General features: G+C 43.6%; 1 long non-coding RNA gene across 1 annotated transcript; it reads left to right on the forward strand.

Annotated features, from left to right (window-relative positions):
- The first annotated feature begins 66 nt into the window (after nt 1-66).
- On the forward strand, nt 67-3,825 carry LOC137672071 (uncharacterized). The gene is made up of 3 exons (XR_011049488.1): nt 67-134; nt 3,487-3,592; nt 3,706-3,825. It is a non-coding gene; the product is annotated as an uncharacterized lncRNA (long non-coding RNA).
- Nucleotides 3,826-10,530: the final 6,705 nt, after the last annotated feature.

The following is a 10,530-nucleotide window of genomic DNA, read 5'->3' on the forward strand; positions in this document are numbered from 1 at the left end:
CTGCAGGGCGGGGCGGAGGGCGGGGCCGCGCACCTGCCGCAGGCGGGCATGCGCAGTCGCCGGCTGGCGAGAGGGGCCGCGCACCTGCGCCCGCCTCGGCGGGGTTCCGAGATGGAGGCGGCCGCCCGGCGCGGGTGAGGAGGAGGCGGGGCTGTTGTGTTAAGGAAGTCTTGTTGTGTTTTCCCCCCCCCCCCTCCTCTCCTAGGGAGCAGGTGTGCGATGTGCCTCGGCAACCTTCGCCCTGGAGTAGCCGGGTCTGGTGTGCACACACAGGGCCGCGGTGGCTGCAGCGCGGTTCCCCGCGTTCTCAGGCGCCTCAGCGCGTCGCACCCTGAGGTGGGGCCGGCCCGGCCTCGGGCTGCGCCCCTCGCCGCGGGGAGCCCCTAGCCCGCACCTCCGCGCCCTCCCGCAGTGATAGGGAGGCGGGTCCGGCAGCCCGACAGGCCGCGGCGCCTCGCAGCCTCTGTGCTGGGAGCCCCGAGGGCCGGGCTGCCCTCAGGGCCGGTGGCATCCAGACACCTCAGACATCTTGGGATCCTGTGAATTCAACACAGGAAGTGCACCAGTGTCAGAGTATGTATTGACAGATTACATAAAATAAGTATAGATCGGGCTTAAAGTTTGAACTCTCTTACTCTCAGGACGCATCTGTACGCCCATCCTGGGTGTCAAGATGTTCATGGAGTTTGTTTTCATTTTAACCACAAATATTGCAGGATCTGGTACCATGTCAGAGTGGTTAACTTAGGTAACCTTGCTTATTGATTTAATTCTGAAATAGATCAATTATTTTCATATAAAGGTCTGCTTAGCTACCCTGACAGGTACTGACAAACCTCTTTAGTGGAGGGACCATAAACACCTTACAATCTGAAGAAAAAGGACTTTTCACTTATATAATTTTACACATGTTAGCAAGAAGGCATGTAGGTTAATCTAGTTATGTCAACAAACCTTTGAAATATAGGTCTTTCCCTAATCTATGAACCTGATAGAAGAGAACTTGGTGTGAGGCATCCTTGTGTAGATGTTATGCAGACAGCTGTGAGGGGACTTCAAACAAGTCCTTGCAGTTGAGGCAAGGTGTGAGTGTCTAGTCAGTTCTCAAGTCTCAGTTGGTAATCAGTAATTAAAAAAAAAAAAAAATCCAGTGCTGAATCACTTTCAAGTTGGTGCCGTTTTTTGTACAGTTGATCTTACTCCCGTCATGCCAAAGGCAAAGAAATTGCAGCTATCAGTCAAGCCAAGACAACTTGTAATTAGTACAGAGGATATTGTTAAGCATAGTTTGCTGTCAGACAGTGTCTAGGCTAATTCAAGTCTTCCCATCCTTTGTCTAGTATGTTTTGGTTTGACACTGCAAAGGATACATAGAGAATTCAGTCGTAGATTTAGATAAAATCTGTGATCTTGGTGTAAACAGAAGATAGATTACAGCTATGTGAGGAAGACTTGGATAAAACCTCTTATTTTGTCACTTTGTAATTACAAAATTGAAAAGAGTTTAGAGTGTTTTCCACTTCTGTCTTCTATAGCATGCTTTGCTTAATGAGGTGTAGGAAAGCACAGAGAAGAGTGCGAGTGACAGAACAGTGTCTTCTCCAGGTTTTCAAAGCTATTGGTTTGCCTTTTTTCTTTGGGAGAGAGGGAGGAAGAACCTCCTGAAGACAATTTGTGCTTGAAGCCATCATGCAGCTAATTTTATTGCTATAGATTTATGGAGTATCGTCTAAGATATTTTTTTTTTCTATTTTGCATTCCTAGCATGGTTGGAGTGCCATGCAGTGGGTGTGGTAGCATGCTTAAGGAGTCAGGGTGAATTCATTTCAAGTCACTGGAACCAACCTAATAAAAAGTATTAATCACTGGCTTGCTTTCATCACAAGGAGGTGATGTATGAGGAAGGAATGTGATAAACAATTTGATTTCAGATAAAGGTAGGGAGAGAGGCAGGCTTTATATGCCAGTTGTAACACAAGTATATAGAGCTATTTTAGTCACAAGTTCTGTAAAACCTGTGATTCAGACTTGATCAAGCTATTCATGGCACGTTCAGTTTCAGCTTCTGTGAAGTTGAAAGACAGGTTGGATTTCGTAATCTCTGGACAGTTAGGGAACTTTTTTGGGAGGCCTTTTTTTTTCTTTGTTTCGGTGTAGAAATTCGATCACTAAGTCCACCATGGAGTATAGTGAGATTGTACTGAAATGCTGCTTTCCCATCTTGAGACTTCCCACTTTTTAAGTGGAACAGTATTCCATACAGTCCTCCTGGGAGTTGAAAGAATCCTTCCAAGAATAAAGCATAGAACTGTCTGCCAGTGTATGTTGACTGTCATTGATGACCCACCTAAACTCCTGTTGTATGGTTCAGGGCTTGTGCTATTTCTATATTTAACATAAACTATTCTTTATTTACATTGTCAGTGCTAGCTCAGAAAAGTGACTGTTAGATTCAGTAGACTGTAATCTGATCTTGTATTGGAGTTGATAAGAGGCTGGGGTTTTTTTGATGGGAAGAGAAAAATAAAAGGGGAAAAAAGAAGCTTTATTTATACTAAGGCGGCCCTACCACAGATTCTCCTGCTTTCTTTAAAAAAAATAAAATCTGTACTTACAGGTGTTCATTTTGACACCTTTTGCAATTTTGATACATTAATCTTGCATGCCAGTTATATTTCCCTACAAAGAGGGGAGTTTTCAAGAACAGTGTATATGCTTGGATAACTGCATTTTCAGAATATTAGGGACATGTGTGACCTCACATTGCTTTTACCTTCCCCTTGAGTGGTACAGACAAACCATTTGTGTTGTAAAGACATCTGATGTTCACAAATGCAATAATATTACATATTGTATGATTTATAGGTGCCCATGAAGCCATGGAAATACATTTCATAACATGCTGTTAATACTCCTGATCCTGGAGCAGGATATGTGAGTTTACAAATGTTGCATTAGAGAGAAAGAATTTGAGAAGGGTAGTGTGTTATATTTTATCTCCATGAAATACAATCCATACCAACAGCACTACACAAACATAAGAGAAAGCTCATCAAGTAAACCCCATTGCATGGCAGTTTAGCTAATTCATTAATAATAGTAATATTTAAATAACACTTGTATAATAAAAAATGAATTTCTTATCCTGAAATTGTGACAGTTGTGGGATTTTGTGGATTTTAATTTTGGTTTGTGGATTTTTGTTTTGGTTTTCTTTTTATTTTCTTGGGGCAGGAACCAATAGTTGGTTTAGTAATGAATGTATTTGTTTTTCAAATGTACAGCTATAAAATTGCTTCTAATGTCAAAGTAGTGATAGAAAAGTTTGTTGTTTTTCTTGTGCAGAAATCAGCAATACAATACGATCGTACCAATAGTATAGTGGCTGTGTAGGTACAAGTATATGAGTGGAGTTCAAAAGTGCTCTCTGGCTAGGGACTGCTGCTCCTTTTCTGGCTAGATTTTATCAATGCATTTTTTGTACAGGTACCTGGAAAGGCTTGAGAAATGTTTCTGTATTGGAAAAAAAAAAAATACCAAAGAACTGCAACACTTGGGTTTTAATAGTAGACTGCAAAGAAGCCAGGAACATGTAAGTCCAAAGTGGTGTACATTTCAAATCATGTTTTTGCTCAGTAAATAGATATTACAAAATGCTTACATTGTTAACTGAAGAACTAATGCCACTTCACCTGTTAAAAATAGGATGGACCAGAGGAGCAACCAGAGAGTTAAGATGGACGAATTTTTGTGTTCTGATTCTGCCTCTGCTTTCTTCTTTGACTGTCAGCAAAACAATTAGCCCTTTTTTTTTACCCCACTCCTCCTCCAGGCACCTTTAGTTGTTACTTTGATACAGTATTTACTTACCTGTTGGTGACAAAATGAACTGATTATTTTTAAAGTTCATATAGGAGAACTTTTCCAATAAAATATTTCTAGTTTCCTGTTGTGGGGTTTTGTTTCAATTTGTACTTTTGTTTTATTTTGTCTAGCTTTATGGGAAAAGTTGTCTTTGTATCATGCTGCCTGTCAAAAAAACATTTGTTTCTGGTGTGCTATAAATCTAGATCCAGTTTTGGAAACACATTTAAACTTATTCACACAAAATATTCCCATAAATCAAAGTTAAACGTAGGTACCATACCTAGGAATCTCCCCAAATCTAGAAGAGTTGTGTGGAAAGGAGTGACTAGCAGCAATATACCCTGGTAATCAGGACACCAAAGCTGTCACGCTTCCTGCCACAGAATTGAGACTGTAACAAACATGGGAGCACCGTGAAAGCGGCTCTGGTTAGGACTGCTGAGATAAGTGTGCTTGGCAGGCTCGAGGATCCACTGCTGAGGAAGTCCTCAGAATGTACTGTTATGGAATAATTTATTTATTAGGTGAGAGAAATAAGTGAATTATTTCAGATTTTCTTACCTCTGCAGAGTTTTTTGCCCTTCATTCTGAATGGGAATTCTGACTTTCAGCTAGCTCTAACATCAGGCCCTTAAAGGAGGATGTGTTGCAAGTGCGTTAGAAAGTATGCCATTTGTCCCAGCAGTGGATGGCCTGTAGAATATTTCTGTGATTTTTTTTGGTTGGGGGCTTCAGTTGTGATAAACTTCTGAAGTTTTTTGAAAGTACTTTCCTAACAAGTCGAAAGCTAATACTGATATATTAATTTGCACTCTGAGGTTTCTAAATATAGTAATTAAAAGCTTTTAAAGCCTTTTCTTCCCATTCATCTAGTAATCCATTTCTGTTCAATGACTCTGGATTACTTTGAAATTCTTCCTTATTTAAACATGGTAGTACTAATCAGAGCTGACATCTCACACTTGCACATGTGTGTAGAGTTTAATGATTTAACTCTTCTGGCTAAAGTGTTCAAAAGAAACCATGCTGGTGCTCGAGCTGTGTAGGTCAATAGATACACTTCAGTATTTCTTTCCTCAAAGTAATTTGTGAACATTACTTATTTGTCTTTCCAGTACTCACTGAGTATTCCTCATCTAGAATTTGGAAAAATTTTGACACATCAAAGGAGTAATTGCTTCAAAATTTCTTTTAAACTTCACTTGGTACAGATTAGAGAATTAAATAAAAAGCTCCACCTAATAAACCTTTTGGAATGAAGGCTTTGCTTTTAAGCTTGTCTGGAAAGCATGTTAATGGTTTTTGTGAGTAAAATAATGCCCTCTGCTAGCAGCTGCAACCTAGAGTAAGTAATACTTTAAGTGCCATCTGCTGAATAATAAGTACTTGTGCCTTTTACTACAAAGGAACGTTTTTATACAGAATGGTGGCTGATAGATCTTAAAATTATTTGTGACTACACACAGTATACTTATAAAGCAAATTATTAAGGCTTTGTCAGTTGTTAAAAGTAATTTCCTATCAAACAAGGATAACATTTAAGCTTTGAAGTGAACAAGCTACTATGGATTCTAACAGTTTAATCTTTTATAAACATCCAGCTCCTGTTACACAGTACCTTGCTTCACAGCTAGATTGCACCGTGTTGGCTTTATGTCCTTGTCCTCCAGGGTGTGATGTTTGAACACTGCATCACTTGTCAGTGTGTTATTTTGACATCGCTTAGTAGCGAGTTCATATATCCCTCTTGTAAGCAAGTCCCTCCTGCCCCATAGTTTCGCAGGTACTCTTTCAGAAATCTTGCATTTAACTCCCTTTTCCTGAGCTCGCGTGCTTTTCTATGTCTGCCTTCTGTCAGAGCTTCCCGAAACCCATCTGTGTCCTCCACGTTGGCCCTGCTCCGAGTCAAGCTGCTGTGGTAGAAATGTTCAAAGGGAAATCACAGGACCTGTTCTGGTTCTGTTACTTCTCTGACTGTGAGAAAATTAATTAATTTTGCAAATGATGCCTGCATCCAATTGCAAAAATAATGATAGCTCTTTATAAAATAATTCATTATTACTTACTGTGATTGAATGAGTATTGGCTAACACGCGAGTCACGCAAGGTTGCTCACACATGCTCAAAAAAAATACTGGAAGCGCTTGTGATGTCCTGCCGATTGGACAGCATTGCGCACACGCAGAGGGTGGATTAGCCGGTTGAGCGGAGCCTCGCGGGGATTGTGCGGTCGGGTCACGCGTGGGAGGCTGCCGCGGCGCCGCCTCCACGCTCGCTGCCCTGCGTGGTCGCCCGGGCTGCGGCCGGTGCGGGGAGAGCCCGGCAGGGGGCGCTGCGCCTCCCCGGCGGTGCAGGAGCTGTCCCGGGGCGAGCCCCGCGCCCCTGCCCCGGGAGCTGCTCGGCTGGAGGGGACGTGGCGTTCAGCTGTCACCTACACCACTGGCCCTGTCTGTACCACACGTTTCTAGTACAACTGCTACTCTCGTAACCCGACGTGTATTTGTAATTTACGTATAATCTTGTAATGGTGTAATAGTTCGTTGATTTATTGTTGAAATCGTAAGATGAAGTTAGCAACATTTTAGGAAAATGTAAAACAATTATTAGGAACATTTTTTAGGAAGATATAAACCGATTATTGTATTTAGACAAATTAATTTAGGCTTTTTCTCCTGAGTACTTTTACGCATGCATACATGAACAAGTCAAACCCACTGTGAAACTAGAGTGTAAACAGGGAGACGTTTATACACTAACATAATAGAACTGTCACTGTTTATTAACCAAATAGTACTGATGCAGTGGTAATAAGTAAAAAAAGAAAAGTACAAGCCAAAGGGAGTAGAAAAGCAATGCAATTTTTCCATGTGTGTCACATTTGGAAATACTGAATCCGTGTGAGTTCAGCCACTGTCCCAGTTGCATTCTGCTTTTAGAAGGTATTCTTTGCTTCTCTTGGCTCATCTCTTAGTTTCCCTCCTGAGTTAGAATACTGTGAACTATAAAGTCCAATGCAGATAGATGCACAAAGAAGCAAAAATTATCATGTGCTTAGAATTCTGGATGTGTGTAATTCCAGTTTAATCTTACTATAACACTCCCTCAGAAACTCTGAGTAAATGCTCTTTATGTAGGGATGGTTTGTTATAACATGGTCTGAAGTTTATTGTGTTGCAGTAATGAAAGTGCCTAGTCAACATATTTATAGATAATGTTTGCGTACCTATTGCTTGTGTTAAGAGCAGCAAGAAAAATGGTTGTTTTCTCCAAGTCAGCCTGGTGCAAAGGATCATATTAATAGGCCTAACTACTGAGTTATTACAGATTGCTATTATAAACAGAGTTATAGTTTGTAGCAGTCTTCCTAAAAGTCAGTTTAGTCTGGATCTTCCTGAGAAGCCTGGGGTGCTCACGGAGTTTGCTGTCCGTAGTTCAGTTGGTTTAGAAAGCAAACAAAAATTACTTAATTCAGTACTTAAACAATAAAATTATAGTTAATCTGATTATGCCAGAACACTGGTGAGGCTGAAACACTGAATGCATAATGTTATTGCAACCATCCTGGGTGTTTAATTGTAAAATTATCTTTCTATATGACTGGCATACTGCTTGGTAGATGTTGAGTGCCTGAATTTGTGAAGTGCTTTGAGATCCTTGAAGGAAACATACGAGCGTTTTTTTTCATGTCCCTTTAGCTCTAAGACATCAGAATGTGTTTTATTTTTCCATTGTAAATATTATAATGGTGCCAGCAATGGAGTATTTACTGCTTTTCATATGCGTGAGAATACTAAACACATGTATTTTTAAAGGAAATTCCAGAAGAATATGAACCTAGCTTGTAACAAAAATTTGTAGGTTTGTGTCCATTGTTTTCAAGAATATGTAAATTGTTACATTATAGAACTCACTTTGAACCCTGCTACATAATTAGCTGCACTAAACATCAGTATTCAATTTGGAAAATCTGTAGCCAAGTGTTTTATTAGAATTTCGTGGAAAAGGAGAATGTGAACAAAACCATAGAGCAAATAATCTGAACTGCAGTTAAAAATAATGAAAACCAAGCACCAGCCACATAAACAAACCAGATGAAGACACAGCAAATGAAGATCATGAAAAATAAACTGGAATAAAAAACACGTAAGGCCAATCCTCAGCTGAAGTAAATAGGGACATCTGCACTTGGAGTGGTGGAACCTTGGTCATTTGCATTAGCTGAGGGTCTGGTCTGTGAAATTTATTATAAGTCTCATGTTTAGGAGGAAATGACAGTAACAGTAAAGGTTTTTCGGTCAACTGGTTGCGCAGGGCTCCTGCAGAGATTTGGTGTTCTGACAAATGTCCTCCTGCAAATCCAGTTAAGCTGATTTAAAATAGCCCCTGTGTGCTCCACCCTGCTATGGGGCTGGCACGCGAAGACACGAGGCCATACTTAAACTGCTGCAGTTCACGCTCCGTGTTTTAGGATAATCCTGTGTTGCATGAGTTGGTCTGATAGCGTTCGCATGCTGGGTCTGAGACTGGAGCATACATCCGGCTTTGCTGACTGTCCTACAAGACTGGAAAACCTGAGCAGAGAGGCAGGGCATGTGGCTGGCTGCATCTTGAACTGCTGCAGTTATATTTGCCACGGGGGGATTCTTCAAGCAGTCACTGTGATTGATCATAAAACCCCAAAATACTATGAAAATCAAGAGAACAGTTAGTAGAGTTACAATTATTAGAATAGGTCATGTATTTACCTGAACAAGTTCATGTATTTGCATCTGCTTCCTTTGTCTTGCTAGGTACACCAGCTCTGGTGTACCTGCTCTTTTCCATGGTGTATCACCATTGCTTTTCTCAGCACTCCAAGCCCCAATCAGTTTCAAGATCCGGTATGAAACCCACTTTTACTTGCCTCTCAGCACCGTTCTTTCTAATATATGTAAAACCTGAAGTGCTTGAGTTGTTTGCTCAGCCAACTCCATCAGCCCATCTGGTTTTGTCTCTTACTGCTCTCCCTTTCATATGTGTCAAGTCCCTCATGCATCTTCTTAAAAACATATTCAGCTGTGCGAGAGATCTTCCCTTGCCTCTTTCAAGACTTTCCTTTAAGCATGCACACAGAAAAATACAAATCCTAATCGACTTATTAAAGTACTGCAAAAGAAAACAATAACTCTGCCTTAACAGGCTCTTGTATGGGATCTCGTTGAGAACTATAGTTTGTGTTTTATCCTCCTGAAACAGGATGGAAGAGTCTGGTATGTGTCCTAGATGTTGCTGAATATGGTCAAAAGGGGAGCAAACACTATTAGTAATAAAGTTATCGTAAGAGCATGTCCAAATTCCATACAGTCAGCTCATTTTCTTCATGGGGAGTGTCTAGCTTCCTGTGCTGTCAGTCAGCATGCAAACCCGATGGGGAAATGGTGCTAAAAAACACGGAGGAAAATGGAAGAGGGATGAGATATACTGTAATCCAAGGTGCTGTGCCCAGTGCAGGAACACATTCATGTGTTGGTGTTTACAAAAGGCCTGGCAAGGCATTGTTCAAAAGAAAAGAGGTGTGATTGTGTGGGTTCATGTGGTGAGGCAAGGAACCGGGGAGAATTTCAGCCTGCTTTCTACATCACAATTTCACATCTTTTTGCCAGGATTATCTGGAAGGTGTCTAGAAAGCTAGCAGAAGGGAGCTCCTTCTCGAGGAACAGTACCTGCCTGAAGAAGCAACGAGGAGGTCAGTAGTGGGTGCAGCAGAAAGGGCTTGGGGCGGGCTTTGGTTGAAGGATCAAAGACTAATCAAAAGCTAATTACAAGTCTTGAATAAGAAAAAACCTATGGGAGGGTAGGACTGAAAAAGGGAGGAGGCAATAAGAGAAAGAATGATGATTAGGGAAAGACTGAGGGTTGTGAGAGGAGGGAGTCTTAAAAAGGATAGTGAAGAGTGGGGTAAGGGGAGAGGAGGAGCGAGCCATGGATGGGGAAGATGGGAAAGGAGGAATCTGGGCACGGGAGAAAATGCCTGAGAAGTGAAGGGGTAAGAACTGGGGGGGGGGCAGGGGAACGGAGGGATAAACGGGGGATCCGGGGCGGCTGTCCCCGCGCGTGTAGCCCGTTTGTCCCTGCCCCGCGGCGCGGAGGGGCCCGCAGCAGAACGGCTGGAGTGAGCGAGGGGGCGCTGGGGGTGCTCCGCGGCTGCGGAGGGGGCCCGGGCCGTGACCGCGGGCTCGGGCATGTGCCGGAGCCGCGCTGCACTGTCCCAGCCCCCCTGCCAGGATGAGGGGGGCGGAGGGAGGGGGGCAGCCAGCGGGACGGGGGCGATCGGCAGCCAGCAGCAAACAGGCGCTCCGGAGCCGCGGCTTCCTGGAAGCGGAGCCCAGCTGGGTGACAGGCAGCGGCGATAAGCGGCGGCTATCGGGGCCCTCCCGGCGGGCCCGGCCTCCCCGCGCCGCCGGCAGCTGCCGCGGGAGCCGTGCGGAGCCGCTCTCCGCGCCCCGCCGCCGAGAGCGCAGGTAGGAAACACCTGGCCGCGGAGCAGCGCGGAGCGGATCCCGCCGCGGACGCCCGGGGGGAGCGCGGGGTGCCGGCTGCGGCCCGGGCGGGGAGAGGCGGCGGCCCGCCCCGCTGCGCGCCGGCGGAGCGCGGGCCGCGACCCCCGCCCTGCCCGGCGGCGGG

The sequence above is a fragment of the Nyctibius grandis genome, chromosome 19 (assembly GCF_013368605.1).
Source record: "Nyctibius grandis isolate bNycGra1 chromosome 19, bNycGra1.pri, whole genome shotgun sequence".
Taxonomy (NCBI): Eukaryota; Metazoa; Chordata; class Aves; order Nyctibiiformes; family Nyctibiidae; genus Nyctibius; species Nyctibius grandis.